This window comes from Echinops telfairi, unplaced genomic scaffold, assembly GCF_000313985.2.
Source record: "Echinops telfairi isolate 266 unplaced genomic scaffold, ASM31398v2 ScPeMD7_11;HRSCAF=52, whole genome shotgun sequence".
Classification (NCBI taxonomy): Eukaryota; Metazoa; Chordata; class Mammalia; order Afrosoricida; family Tenrecidae; genus Echinops; species Echinops telfairi.
Window position 1 is genome coordinate 18,028,267 of NW_022103908.1, and position 16,383 is coordinate 18,044,649.

General features: G+C 39.7%; 1 protein-coding gene across 7 annotated transcripts in view; it reads left to right on the forward strand.

The window, feature by feature from the left end:
* Positions 1-16,383, forward strand: part of PCDH9 (protocadherin 9) — a 1,095,802-nt gene that overhangs the window by 958,669 nt on the left and 120,750 nt on the right. The window lies entirely within an intron of this gene.

Below are 16,383 nucleotides of genomic sequence, written 5' to 3' on the forward strand. Positions count from 1 at the left end.
ATATATCCTATAACATATTCTAAATTCAGGATCTATTATCATTTACTCAACTGAATAGCATATTATATACATCAGGTCCTGTGATAGGTATTTTCATGCACATTTAAAAACAATCCAATACTTACAACAGTCTTATGGCTAAGGGTGCTACATTGTTCAACTATGAATTTAGTGATAGGCAAGGCAAGGAACAGAAGTCAGGTTCTTCTTCTCTATGTCCAGTGTTCATGCCAGTTTCTCTTCCAGAACTTTCCCCAATCCCAGAGAAATTTTTATTCATTTGCTACCTTATTTATACATCTATCCATTTACAATCCTATATAGTGTGGTAGTTACACAATTTTAGTCTAACTTGTTACAAAATTAAGGGGTGGAGTTTAGTCTGTCAATCAGGTCACGGCCTGATTGATCCATCCTTGTGGAGTGGCGTTCTGGGAACTTCTTCCTCCCTGGAGGAGGTATACACTCTCTCTCTGTGTTTCACCTTCCTGTTGACAAGCCACATAGAGCCATGCTGATGGCAGCCAAAGCCCTGGAGATGCTTCCACCACCACTGGATCCACACAACTTTCCACCCACAGGCCTGTGATCTTCCTGCATTTGGCATCATTGTATGTGCTGCATAAGTCTGAAGAGGAATTTACTGACTAGTATTAGACATATGGACTAATATTGGACTTATGGACTTGATCTGAACTGGGCTGGGATGTTTTATTGATGCATAATTACATCTTGATATAAATTTCTCGCTTATACACGAGTGCCTCTGGATTGGTTTCTCTAATCAAACCAGCCTAACACATATTGTATACAAGACAATGCTGTAATGATCCTGGTGCTGATGAGTATCTGTGGTATGTGGGATTAGTAAGTGTTGAGAGTCAACTTGAAGGACAGTTTAGAGTTAAACTAAAGCAAAATCAGTTTTCCAGTACAAAGGAGGTCTTTCACCAAACATTCTGGAGAAGCCTCTAGATATTTAGCAGGAATCGTTTGGGGAACAAAAATATGTATAGACAAATTTCCTAACATTAAGGAACTTATCATTTAATATAGTCGGAGTGATCTTCTATATCCTACCCCTCATATTTTGATATTCCATGACAGACAGAAATATTAGGTATATGTACTTTACTAAGGTTTCCGAGATAAATCTTATTCTTAAAACCCCTAATCCTAACATATCCACTCCATCAAACTAGTTTCAAGCTTCTTAGCTAGTTGGATACAAACTATATTCAAATTTGGCATTTCTACCCATAGATTTTTTTTTTAGTATTTCTTTGTTCATAACTAGCTCCCTTCAATAAATTTAAATCTTCAAGAAATGAAATATTATTTGCATTCTGTTATCCTTCCTCAATCCTTGATTCATATTTAAGCTAGACAGACTCTATAAGATCGTTGATTATTACTTGAATAAAAAGAAAGCACAACACACAAAAAAAAAAGCCACTTGAATTGGTTCCAACTCATGAAAAGTCCTTGTGTTCCAGAGTAGAACTGTTTCATAGGGCTTTCTTGGTTGTTATATATATGAAAGTATATCTCCAGACCAAGGGTTAGCAAACTTTTGAGACAGAAGAGCCAATCCTGTCCCTCACAACATTTAAAAACTATTAGAGAGCCATCAATCTATACAAGCAAATGAAATCACCATTATCAGAATGATATCCTTTAAAATTTTTATAAATGAAACTATGATCATTTTATTTTCATTTTCAATTCTACTTCAGAGTCACAGTTATTTGCTGAAAGAGCCGCCTTTGGCTCTGAGTGACCAGTTTGCCACCCCTTGGTCTAGACCATGGCTTAGGTCCAAGCTGTGCTTTTAGGTTAGTAGGTGAGTTTTGCAAACTATTTGCACCATGTAGGAGACTTTATTGCTTGGTAAGAACATTTTTAAATGATTGCTATATATTAGTATTATAAGGTATTAATCATTGGAATGAATATGAATTAATATCATGAGATAACAGAAAAGTTAATAAAATAAAACCACAAAATCAGGAACCAGTCAGAGAAGGAAAACTCCAATTAAATTAAGCAATAGAAAAATGAAGGTTGTTCCCTTTCGAAGGCAGTACATTTGAGAGATCTGAAAAAAATAAGGCAAGTCAATACTTAGTGTTTTGCTGTACAAGGGCTGTTTTGTTTTATTGTATTTCTAAATGCTCAAATTTTACTGTGTTTTATTGCATACATTTCAAGTGTATAGTGACTTTGTGGTTTTGGCAAAACCAGTTAGAAAAAGCTGAATGTTTCACTGATACAAAATATTCTTCTTGTTATTTGAATATGTTCTCTGGATACTGTCTTGTCTCACTTCCATTTATTTTAAAATTGTGAGTTACTTATTTGATCATAGAGACCTTCCTTAGAGAAGTACATGATTGCTTGAATGAATCAACAATCCACAAGAAGATTCAATCATGCATTGGATGGAAACACATGTCCTCCAAATCCCCCTGCCCCCACCCCTTGTGAAAAACTGGGGAGCTTCCTTGAATGTTCCATTTAATGATGATCTGATGCATAAGGACAGATATCATGTCTCACTTTCTCAAAATGCACAAACAACTAAAGAAAAGGAAAACATCCTTTAGGAATAACTTTGCTTTGTGATGATGTCCCCTTGGACCCTGATTGTCACTTCTGGAGTGTCCCGTCTATTGAGAGACCACCGTTATTTAAATATATATTCTCACAATCAGATTATTAACTTACAATGCAATTTTCATTTTATGATATTGTATTCAGCATGCTCTCCCATCATTTTTGTTGTGAGGCAGAACCCTTTATTTAAAATTAATTGTGCTTGTTTTCTCTACTATGTACAATTCTGCTTTTCATTCATCTTTAAAGTAGAGTGAGTTCATTCAAGAAAGATCATTATATATTTCATTCTTTATTCTTTTCTGGTATGTTTCTGAAAGTTACATATTAACTAGAACATTTTGTATTTAAATAAACATTAAATTAGGCAGAGGGCAGTTGACATTGTAATGATGATTGTTCCTTAATATATTTTAAATGAGAGGCAGTTTGAAAACTCTCAGTACTCTTCAATAGTAACAAAAAAGCTTGGCTGAAAATATGCCAAAGCCAGCCCAAAATTGTCCATTGATGCTAACTTATACCTACCCTATCGGGCAGAGTAGAATTGCCTCCTGGGTTTTCCAAGGCTATGGATCTTGTGCTGACAGACAGAAGCTGACAGACAGTCACTTCTTTCTCTTGCAGAGAAACTGGTCCATTGGATCCACCATTTGTCACTTAGCAGAAGAGCACATTCAATATGATGTCATCAAGATTCCAAGTACCCATAAATAAATAAATAGGTTTGTCTCTGATATGGACAAATGGCAATGTCACAATGTCCAGCTCTCCCAATATGCTATTCTCCTCCAGTCTCTTCCCTCACAGCCCTGGGATCAGGGACTCGCTGCAAAGTCCCACCAACACTCACAATGCTTTAAGGAAATATTTCATGTGGTGGGCGCTGTCCAACCCAGAGCTGAAGGTCAGGCGGGGCTGAGCCAAAAGTTGGATCCAGAGCCAGAAACCAAAAACGTCCACATGCCACAGCAGGGTTTCTGGTTTTTGTCAAAGCACAGTCAGGAAATAGAGGTCTGGCTTCCCAGGTAATGTTTAAGAACTATATAGTGGTACCAATATAGACATACCCCATCCACGGGGATATAAAATCAAGGATGATGTCTTAAGTCACACTTTCTTGTAGCCTTAATGATGCATCTAGGTGCACATCTTCCACTAAGGTAGACCCTAAAGATGCCTCCAAAGAAACATTGTGATTTGGTTCACACCCTCCACTGAAATCAGTTCTTAATCTCGCCCCCCCCACCCCAATTCTGTTCACCAGTGTAGCAGAGAACACCCCCCAAAATGGGAGTTTAGCCCCGGACCGAGAGTCCAGACTGAGAATGCATCAGATAAGGCATTATGGCCAGAAGGGCCATTCTAAGACTACAACTCAAGCTAAGACTGTAGCCCATTGGCCTCCCTTAAAAGAACTAGGTTATAATAAATAAAAGTAGGTCACAATAGGAATGAATGCTAACTTATTTTTGACAATATCAGCAGAAAGAGATTGCACATGCATACATTTGAATAGAGAGAAATTAGCTGTTGTTATGTCCACCGCCTTTCTTCTTGACCAACATGAGGGTTTCCCTGAATGTGATGGAAGGTGAACATTACAGTTGATCATTTAAACCAGAGGATCCTGGAAATCATGAAGATCCTCTACTGATGCTCAATGGCCAGATCCCCCAGTCTTGTCTAGATGATCAGGTAGTTTTCTCACTGGTCTTTCTGCCTCTAATTCCCAGTCTCCTGATTCACCTCCGCCTCTCTACCAGAATGGTCTTGCTAAAGAGAGAAATTGTGTTTTATGTCTCAACTGCACAGTTAGTTATTTTTGCTAACAGCCACAGTGGATTATCAAAAGCCTTGGCTCACCCTCTCCCTTCTCATACATTTTAACTCAATGAATATTTCCTGACGGCCCACTTAGTGCCAAACTCTGGACAGCATGCTAGGGACCAAAGCATCTCAATTTGACCTTCAATCATTCACCATCTGCCCTTTACTTAAAAGAGAATTCAAGGGTCACTTCTGGGCACATGTCTTGCTTCCCTTAAACTTGACCTTTCTTCGCCTACTGCACTTTACTCAAAACTTAAGAGTTCTATAGCTTCTATAATCCTACATGATTTTATGCACACTTGTTTATCTCTGTGACTCTTAGGCCAGATATAACTGCAAAGTTAAGAATTCATACAATAAATATTTACTCAGCTTTAATTAGGTGTCAATGAATGGTCACTGCCATAAGCAACGTGGCATTCCTGCCAGTAGCCTCCAAGGGTAGGCCTGCCAATGTGCCCACAGGCTGCATTTTTGTCCACGTTATTGGGGTGCTTTTCCTTAGCCAGCCACCAGCTGCTTCTACCACTGTGCCAGCTCGTCTCCCTGCGGAAATCTGAAGACAAGGAACTAACTTGCTCTTTACATAAAAAGAGTTGAGGATGACACTGTGCCTGTGGCTGTTTGCAGGTCCCTCGTCCTATTCTTGCACATAAATCTAGTACTTTTCTTGGCTAAATAGATAAGTGACTATTTGCAGACCTGAAAAGTCATCTACACTCTGATTTTTCTTTCATCAGTGTGCAGGCTTTCCCGCCCCCCCCCCCACCCCCCCGCTTCTTTTTAAGAAGAATATGCATTTTTAGAACCAGGATTTTGACACCAACAACTACATTAGAGCTTCAAAAGTCTGAGCACAGGTTTGCAGAAGGCTATGGGTGACAGTTAAAGCCCAAAGTCCATTTGCAGAGTCCCCACTTGATGAAGGCTTCATTAAATTCCTCCTGATCATGCACTACGGGCAGGGCCCTGAGCTTGGGCTGCCCAGCCTGGGGCTACTGAGAATGTTTAGCTGTTCACCACCAGCTTTCGAGTCTCATATCGTGTTAGTCTCAGAAACTCACAAGGGCAGTTCTAGCTTGTGCTACAAGGTTGCTAAGAGTCAGTACCAACTGCGTGGCAGTGAGACTAACTAGGGATGTGAACAGTCTGGCGCTCAGCATTGTGCACAGGAAAACACATTACTTCTCTCTCGCTCAAGCCAGTCCTGGGAGAGGGGGTATGTCTGAAGGCTCCCCTTCAGAGCCTTGCTTGAATAAGTCCTTGATAGAGACTCCCTTGCTGGGTGGGGATTATGTGTGGTCATGAGTCAGTCTCCGAAGAGTTGCGTTGGCTGTCTTTGTTGGAAGTCCCTGGACCAATTTTGTAAGCTTTTCTTGGCTTAGTTGTGTTCCTGTGACCATCTCGGGAGCCTCGGTGGTGTCGTGGTTGTGCACTGGACTGCTAACCACAAGGTCAGCCATTCCTCAGGAGAAAGCTGGGACTTTCTACTGGGCCCTTCGTCCCTGTCCTCCGAGGCCAGTATGAGATGGAATCGGCTCCATGGCTGTGCATTTGGTTTGGGTGGTGTTGTTGCTGAAGGGGGAGGAGCTTGGGGGGGTTATAATGGACCCATTATGGCTCTGTACTCCCACCTGTCACTGTGATGCACTGACCTGCTGCCGTTCATGAGCATGACCATCCCCTTTATGTTTCAACAAGCCTAGTTAAGGAGCTGATGACGATTAAAGCCTGGGATGCCGTCATGACCTCCTGCTTGTAGGCTCCTTCATCTGGATGATGTGCCTTTGTCTTTTTTCCCCTTAAATTATATTTGAGATTGAGGTTGCTTTTCTACCTTTAAACGCAAATAAGAATCAAGCCCATACCCTTCTAAGAACTCGGTTCAAGGTCCACGGAGTCAGATTACATATTTAGAAAAGAGTACAAGTGAAGTTGTAGAGAAATATTTCATTTCCAGCAAATAAATAACCATGGTCTCAAACACTATCACTGTAATGAACATTGTGCACAGAGAAAGATCACTTATTCCTAATCCAGGGAATTTTGAAGTCCTACCTTGAGTAAGAGGTGCTGCCCATGTTGCCCCGCTCTTCTGAACCTTTGAACAAGGGAGGTAGTGTCTGCAGAGACAGGAGCCTCCTGTTAGCTTAGTCGTCGTGGGGCAGTGCAGAAATGAAAAGGGACGACCTTCACTGTTCTCTTTATACCCAGGTCACCTTAGCTCATGTCACCCTCATTGTATCTACCCAAGAAAAGGGCATGTGCTCTTCAAACCCGAAGTGTTGACTGCTCAGGAGAATAGCTACACTGGGAACCTACTCACCAATCATGGCCTCACTTTGTGCTCCTCAGGCTTTACATTTCCCAGTCCCCGAAGCAAACAACACTCCTCAAATTTAAGAAAATTACATTGCAAGCAAATGGACAAGGAGCCACTTAAGGGAGAGGAAACGGAATTCATTTTGAGGTGAAAAGAATATATTATGATGATGTGCTTAAAGAGGTTTGGGGGCTTATTACAAATGAAATGACCTGAATTGCAGACACAATTAGATTCACATTTTCAGATGCCAAGTAGTTATTTTATATGCATACAGTGAGGCCAAGAAGCCCCTGTGAAATAGTGGTTACCCATTGAGCTGCTAACCAGAAGGTCAGCAGTTTGAAACCAGCAGCTCCTCCACAGGAGAAAAATGAGACTTTCTACTCCTGTGAAGACTTACAGTCTGGGAATCCCACAGAGGCACTGATACCCTGTTCTGTACAGTTTCTATGGTTATAGCAATCAAGTCAAGTCTCTGAGTTTGAGCTTTTGATAGCGAGAACATGTTGATTAGGAACAAAGCAAATGACTCAAAGCAGAACCTAAGTACAATGAGGTTCATAAAAAGGAAGGAGAACTATTGAAATTCAGCCATTGGCAAGTGTAAGGATTGCTTGGACCCGGTTGTCAGGGGATACTTGGGGGATGGGAACTCAGCAACTCTATGTCCAACAGGACAAAATGTTCTAGAGTCCGACTCCATCCTCATCGTCATTGCTGTCTGCGGCCAACATTGTGGTCACGGTGCCCATCTATTTCATTCAGAGTATTCTTGTTTGCTGACCTCCCCTTTTCCCAAGCCTGGTGTTCACCAGGGACTGTCCCTCATAAAAACATGTCCCAAATAAGTGAGCCAAAATCTTACCACTCTCATTTCTAACGAACTTGAAGGTTGTACTTTTCCAAGACAGATTTTATTTTTCAATCTGGCATGCTCTGGCATTGAACTCTGTTTTTCTCTTAGACCAATGAATCTCACTTCACCAGAGCGCCTTCCACCCAGCCGTATCTTTTGAGATTTAAAGGTCGTAAACCTGGCTTCCCACAGAAAGAACAGAATTTGCAACTTCTGGTGGAAGGAAGCTTCTGTGGGATTAACATTCAGGAATTTCTTTTCAGAGTATATTTGGTTTCCTGGGTGAGAAAACCCCCAAAATCAAAGCAAGATCTCTACTATCTTTCTTCCTTTTTGGCAAAGCTAAGCTGATAGTTTGTTTTTGTATCTTAGTAAGGATTTTGGAAAGCTGTGATGTAGTTGTATAACTCCTGAGAAGGTTCTGAATAACACATGTCTTGCAACGTTTTCTTCATATATGTGTGTGTGTGTGCACTCATCTAAGTTGTAGGTTGGTCTAAATTGGCTTACCAAATGGTTTTCTCAAATTAATAGGTTGAAATAATTTTGTTTAGCTAGATAGAACCCATATGTATTTCTCTAGTGATTTTCTACACTTAGCATTTCAATTCCATTTCATTTGACAATTTATATTTGATGTCTACCATATGTCATGTAGTTACTAGGTTATACACATTTGCATGACAAAATCCATTTTTGTGAATTCCTTAACTAACTATAGCAGTTTGTTTTGAGAAGGTAGCAAGAACGTCAAGCTACTTATAGTGTTCGCCTAACAGAAATCACATTGTAAAGTTAAAAAATATATACAGAGAGAAGATATTGGAGGACATTTTTACTTTATATTTGCCTTCAGATTTACTTTGACAAACCTGATTCCATACCAGGGCAGTTTGGACACGGATCACTTTCAAGACTGCCATAAACAGAGCCCTTTAAACTGCATGCGTGATAAATTCCTCTCTAAGACTGCTCCAGTATAAGCTACCTCTAAGTTGTTCACTCATTTATGAAGGTTTAGGTTTGCTTCTCTGAATTGGGGGGAAAAAATTGCGATTCATGATACCAAGAAATGAGCATAGACTTCCTGTCATGCAACATTGAATTTGTGAATCTAACCTGCATATATAATGTGAGTTCCCTAAATTCGTTGGCAAGTTTCTCTTTTATAAAATCACTGAAGCTCAAGGCTCTATTAGATACACTTGTTGACACTTGGGTGCCTTAAAAATGTACCTGTTCGCAGAAGAGAACGATGAAACAGAGCATTTGTAGAGTCGAGCAGTGTTTGGGGCCTCCTAGTTACACTGCACAACATTCATTAGGGACTTTGATGACGTTGACAAGAGGAAGATATTTATAATTGTATAGCTTGTGAGCAGATAGTGCATATGTAGGATGTAAAATCTTAAATGGGTCTTGAAAACTTACTGTGTCACCATTCTTGCACATAAAATCAGGAGATGCTGTGGGATATGTTATTTTCTTGTTTGACCATTTTACTTGTGACCATTTATTTTATAATACAGCATTCGAGTGACAGAATGATGAAATAAAGAATTAATGATGTATAAACCACTGTTAAAGTCAGGGACAATTCTGGTAATATATCATATGCTGTTTTACAAGAACTGTGTTTGAAAATGCAAAGCAGGCTTTTAACAGTTTCGTTTCTTTTCTCGAGTGTGTGTGTGTGTGTTTGTTTTCTGAAGGATTACAAACTACTAACTGTGGCTATTTCCCCATTCCAGCTTATCCTCATGATAACATGCTATGTTAGGATAGAGCAGTGGTTCTCTACCTGTGGGTCGCGACCCCTTTGGGGGTCAAACAACCCTTTTTCACAGGAGTTTCCTGATTCATAACAGTACCAAAATGACAGTGATGAAGTAGCAACGAAAATAAGGTTATGGTTGGGCGGTCACCACCACATGAGGAACTGTAATAAAGGGCTGCGGGATTAGGAAGGTTGAGAAGCACTGGCTCGAGGCTATGAATCTAGAGAAAAGCATTGTTGTAGTCTCGCCTCCTTTTGCCAGTTTCAGGAAGACGGTGTGGAGATGCTAGGATCCATAGGAGTCGGCATTGTCTCAATGGCAGTGAGAAACTTTGGGAGCAAAAAACAAAGGGAAGGGGGGTGCAGTGAAAGACATAAGTTATACTGACTTGATTAAATAATCTAGGCAGCTTGTCCCAATTCTCTATGACAACGTCTCTGTGTTTCTCTATGAGTCTATACCATATATCAGTGGGTTATATAACATATAACATCTGTCTTTCCAATTCCTAGCAGTGATAGTGGTACAAGTCATGGTCTCTGCAGCAATTGTGTGGATGGAATGATTTCACTTCAAGGATTTCTACAACCGCTAGATCCCCCGGTTCTTTCTGGTAGTCTCTCCCTCTGCTTGGCAGCTTTCCATTTTGAAGATTCAAGTACTAGAAAGTTCTAGAAATGTATACAAAAGACTCAAGGCATGGGAAATCCAAAGTCTTAGCATCGTTCTACAATGGCATGAAAGGTTGTTATGAGTCGGAACGAACTGGAGGACCACTTGTTTTGATTCTCATCATGGTGATCCTTAGGCGCCCTGGTGGGGTCGTGGTTACATATTGGGCTGCAGCGGTTCCAAAGCACAACTCCTGGGGTCTACTCCCATAAAGAATTCGAGTTTCCTAACCCACAGGGGCAGGTCTCCTCTGTCCGATAGGACCGCTATGTGTCAGAATCAACTCACTGGCAGTGTTTTTTATTTGTTTGTTTTTCTTTTTAATGGTAATTCTTATTCATTCCGGAGGTCTATTAGAGAATGTGATCCAATCATAAATCACACAGTGACTTTTGCTTGGGGGTCAGAAATGAAAGGCAGAGGAAGAGCCATGAGACAAATGACTACATGGGTAGCACATATGAAACTTCCCTCAGGCTCAGTCAGCCATACTTGCCAATCACACATAGCAAAAGAATAGTAGCAATTACCTTATCCTATTGAGGAAAGATAATGTCTTTTGAGTCAGTATTTTGAAAACTGCCTTTGTGCATTTTAGGAAATGATCAAATAAATATAAAATATTAGCTATTTTTTAATGGAACAGGTTTTAAAGGAACATTTGGAAATAATACCTCCTCCTTCTCCACACACACACAGACAGCATACACATTCAGAACATGATGATTTAATATATTTTACTATTAAAATATGTCACTATGAAAAGATAAAGTAATAATTTGTATCTATGTGGAAGCAGGAAATACAGCACTGAGATACTATTTTAATTACAGTAGACATAGATCAAGAGAAAGCTATTGGTTAAGGGATGATAAGGGAGATGGGGATTTGGGGGATGCATCATGGGAATGGTTGCACAACAGAGTGGTGCTGATCAATACTTACTAAATCATTGACATAAAAAGAGTTGAAATGCCCAATATTCTGTTATACACACACAGACACACATATATTTACCACAATAAAATATATTTTAAAAGACATGCATAAGTGGATTTCAAAAGGATTTTGGAATAATCCATTACCACTTAATTCCATGATTCCATGAAAATTTTGAAGCCCCCTCATATGTTTGTATAAAATGCTAATGACAGCCTTACACATTACTTTTTAGAGTTGAGATAAAGAATACTGTTCTGGAAAAGAACTTTCATGAATAAAGTCATTGACTACTTTCTGGAGTCTGCAGGAGGCTGGGAGATTAGCGCCTCAGTAGCAAACTCAGATCAATAGTGTTCTGCTTATCTGATATTACATTGAGTCCCCTCTAACTAGTCAAGGGATTTCAATTCCCTTTACGAGCTAAGTTTGAACCACCTGAGAGGACTCATAAACATCAAATCTTTAAGTTTCTTCTATAGCCTTTTTTACTATGTAGGGGAGATGTCATTGAAATGAATTTATATACCATTACATCTGTGCATAAAAATCAACACTCTTTGGTTAAAATTCTGTCACTGAAGTTCCTGGAAATTTAAAATGTAAGGACATGTATTATAGTTTCAAATGGCTCGTCTTAATCTTGAGTCAGAGGCTGAGCTACCTATCAAGGCTGCATGTATTATTCTAGAATTCGCTGTCTACGAATTAACTCCTATATGCATTTAATACAGGGACAGAGTGGACACTTCTTAAAGATCATTCACATTATAGGCGGTGATTTTGAATGAAATGTTGAGAAAGGAGAGTTACTTGAATGCTGGCAATTGCTGTCGTTGGGTACCATAAATTGGATTCTCAGTTCACATGGCAGAGGAGACAGAGTAGACCAAGTCCTCGCTTATCAAGTGATCCAGTCTCAAAAGCTGATCTGGCATTATGCAAAATTTCCTCCCTTTCTGTCCGTTAGTGACAGGAAAGGATCAGGCAGTAGCCTCCCATTGGACAGTGTCGTCCAACTCTTCTCTTTCATACCCGTCTCCTCCCTCAAGTACTGCATCCAGTGTGCCTTTTCACCCCAGAGCTACCACCTCCTTTTCCTCTTGCGCCTTGGCTTTGGAGAGCCTCTAGGTACCTATCTTCTTTCTGGGGCCTCTTTCCCTCCAGACTCATTTCCTAAACGGTCACAATTACCTGCCCCTCTTACACCTTGGGCATCTAATTTGCTTCCAGCATCCCTAAGCAAACCTACCTCAGGGTCCTTCTTCCAATGGGCCTTGCCCTCCCCACTAGCTTGGGTCTCTTCTGCACATATGAGTTGATTCCAGCACCACTACTCATGGATGAGGTGCCCACTGCTTTTGCAATACTTCTCACGGATTCCGTAAACTATGTGTGCTCCCCAAATCAGCGAACTCTCCTAACTTCTCTAGCTGGCTCTTGGCTCCCCAACCCCTACTTCTATACTAGTAGGCTCCCTCCCAACTTCTGGAACTACTTTCTAGGCCCCAGCCCTTCCTCTCCTGGTAGAGAACTTGTCTATGGTGGCAAGCACCTCCAGTCCCCTGCATCTGACAACACCCCTACCACCCCTAGTCTGGGCTCTTGGCCACCGCCACCCGCTCCTCATGCTAGGTGCACCCTTCCTCCTGCACCTCTGGGTGCTCCCAGCAATGCTTCCCACGGAGCTTCAATTTGCAGCATTGATGCAAATCTTAGGTGAGGATTCCTACAGGGCAGAGCCCACCATATTCCTTCTGTGTGTTTCTCCCCCGCTGATGGCTTTAGCCTGCAGGGCCCAGGATAACCCCCTAATCCCCTGATACCAGGTGGAATCACCCCTTCAAACAGTGTTGCCCTCACAGTCCACTCACATCCCCGCCCCTCCCCCCGCCCCCGTGCCCAGCTTCTTCCACCTGGTTCTCTGGAGGAGGCAGCCTGGGACACCTCTGCAATTCTCCATGAAAGCATAGATTTTTGTTTTGCCTTCCATCTCCTTTCTACATGTCGGATAACAAGACAGTCAGGACTGTTAGTAAGTGTGGGTTAGAAGGAGTAGGGCTTTCCTGATTGGACACTTGATGGAAGCAAATTACCCAGCCTTCCTCCCATAGAACTGCTTGGTCTGGTTATGCGATAAGCACTTAAACAGATGTGGGAGCACAGTTACTTGAATGCCTGTATTCAATAATTTATGACTATTATAAATAATACTTTAAAATGCATTATATCGGTGATGTTTGCCATTAAGATTAAAATAGATCATTTCTTAATCTGGTGATGTTGTTCATAAAATAGAGTTTGTTTATTGCATGGTTTTCTGTCACTATTACCATTTTACAAATGTATAATTTAGGCATCAGAAGAAGAGGTATGATTGAGAAAAACACATAAGCAGGAGAAACAATACTGTTTGTCTATCTAAAGGGAAACGGTGTATCATGATATTTTGGAATAAGTAAAGGCATAAAAAATATGCTTAATTCAATACAGAATTACTATTTTGGTTGTTACCAATTTAATTGCTTGGTAAGGTGTCCTAAAGATATAAGTAAGCTCTACTATTTGGGAGATTATATGTTTATTTAAGGAATGCCTCTTTTATTTGCAAGAGACCTGTATAAATATATATGTGAAAATATATATATTAGAAAAGATTTTGAAACAAGTATTCATGATCCACAAGAGCATAAATAAGTACTCTATAAAATAGAAATATTCTGACTTTAGATTAAAAGAATCTTATAATTTTTGCTTGTTGACTTTCATGAATATTAGGTGCAACATGAGGACCAAAGCAATACTTTTTCACCTCAGTTATTAAAATAAATAACAATTTTGCTATAGTAAACTATGTCAACATAAACTCCTCACGTCCAAAATCAGACTGTATATCTTTAAAACTATATGCATATATGAAGTAGTTGGAGAGGGGAGTAGAAGGGGGAAAATTAATAAAGTCAAAAATAGCTCAGTGACTAACATAAGCTGAACAATAGTCTCTCTAAAATAATATTAGTTCGATAAATAAAATTTTAAATCAGCTCACTGAAGTTAAAATCATTATAAAATATAGAGGGATTATATTTCCAGTGAGTGGGAAATATATTTTCATAAATATAAATAGAGTAATACAGCTTCCAGTTATTTAAATATAAATGGCATACTCTCATTCCTTTTAGGCCAAAATGAGTTAATTATATTGGAAAGTATCACTATATAAGGGAAATATATGTTACTTTGAGTGAACTTGGATTTATAAAAATAAAAAAGAGAAAGACACCTATAATTAATGAATCAACTGATAGAAGACTCTTTGAAAATACATTTTCAATAATGAGCCTCACCTTAGATATGCATTCCAGTGAATCTGAATGCCATCCATATAAGAGCAAACTGATTTTGAAAAACAGTAATACCAGCTTAAGAGAAATTGTCCTATTTGTAGCTATTTAATTCTTGTGCTTATCGCCCATCCTACAACGAGTGTTAACAAGCACCAGTCACAGAGCCATTGGTGGCACAGGGCCGGCATTTGAGCAATTCCCCTCCTCCCCAGTGGTGCTTTCATGAATAAATATCCTATAAAATAGAAATATTTTATAGGAGGCTTGTCAGTAAATACTCAGGAACTTCCAAAGAAGAAGCAGCAAGCTTTTTGCAATTTAGTGGGGAATTTCATTCTGAAAGTGATTGTGGTAATCCATTTGAAGGGTGCATAGGAATCAATTAAAAAGTAGGAAGGGTTTTTGCCAACTTGATTAGCTAAAGAAGAAAGTCGGCTAACTGTTGATACAACGTAATCAGGAGCAGGAAGGGGGTGGAAGGAGAAAGGGTAATCTCATGCTTTATAACGGAGGTGGTTGGTTCATTTTCTTTTATTTCTTTCTTTATTGTGCATTCATGAAGACCATTTCTCCAAAATAGCAAATTACTATAACCTATTTAGATTATCAATTTAGTAATGGTTATTTCAATAGTTTATTTACATCAAAAATCACTAAATTCATACATGTCTTCCTTGGGAGAAAGTCAACTTCTTGAGAATTATTAAAAACGCAAGGATAATTTTCTGGCTATTGTAACATGAGGTGCAGAGCTTAGCTAGCATGACATCATATAGCAAAGCTGATAGCAATTGCTTAATAACTTGACCTATTTAGCAGACCTCTGGTGTTTTGTTGCCAATAAATTAGCATTCATATTAATAGTGACGTTAATTCTTAGCATATGCAACAGGGTATTTTGCAAGACCTCCACATCTGCTGATCACTGGGATATTTATATGATACCCTAGTTTGTGGAATCCATTTTCATGACAGTTTCAATATATTTGGTTTATAGCAAATTATCTGATTAATAAGTCACGACCAAACTTTTGTAAAGTTAGCTTTTATGATGAGGGACCCTAGTGGTGCAGTGGTTAAGAATCACACTCACCAGAGCCTCATGGAGTAGAACTCTAGCAGTCCACTTCCATAAAGTGTGCAGCCTTGGCAATCCTGTGGTGCAGCTGGGCTCTGGCCTGTAGGGTTGCTCTACATTGGAAGCAAATCCATGGAAAGGATGTTTGTTCTTTAATGTCACACAATACACATGCCATTAAATCTCTAACATTCATAGAAGGAAGAGTCAATAAATAAAATGACATATTGCTTTGGAAAAATTGAAGGCAAAAGACTTCATTGAAGTGTTACAAAGCCAAGATGTCACTTGGATGATTCAGACTGTACTCACTCAGCCCCTCATCTTTTCTATCACCCCCTTTGTGTGAAAAAGCTGGTGAATGGAAACAGAAGACCCAAGAATAATCGGCACGCTTGAATTTTTGTGTCTATAACAAATATTGAATATACCATAGACAACCAAAATGAACAAATTAAGTGTGGCAGAAATGCATCCAGAATGCTCCTTAGAAGCAATAACAGAAAGACTTCATCTTACTTAGCTTGGACATCAGGAGGGATAAATTGATAGAGACAATCATTTGGCAGAAAATAAAAAGGAAGACCCCCAACAAGGTGGATTGGCATTGTAGTGCAACAATGGATTCAAACCTACCTCTTGTGGTGCGGATGGTAAAAGGACCAGGCAAGATTTCCCTCAGTTACCCATAGGGTTGGTATGAGTCTGGGTTGTCAGAATGGCATCTTCCAACAATAACAACACAACTTCATTCATTAAGTCACAACACCAACAAAGGCATTTTCATTTTATGTGAGTTGGTTTCTTCAGTAAAATGGGCTGGAGTAGCATTGAGAATGTATTGAAGAAGAAGAAGAAGAAGAAGGAGGAGGAGGAGGAGAAGAAGGAGGAGAAGGAGAAGAAGAAGAAGAAGAAGAAGAAGAAGAAATATTGGGAGA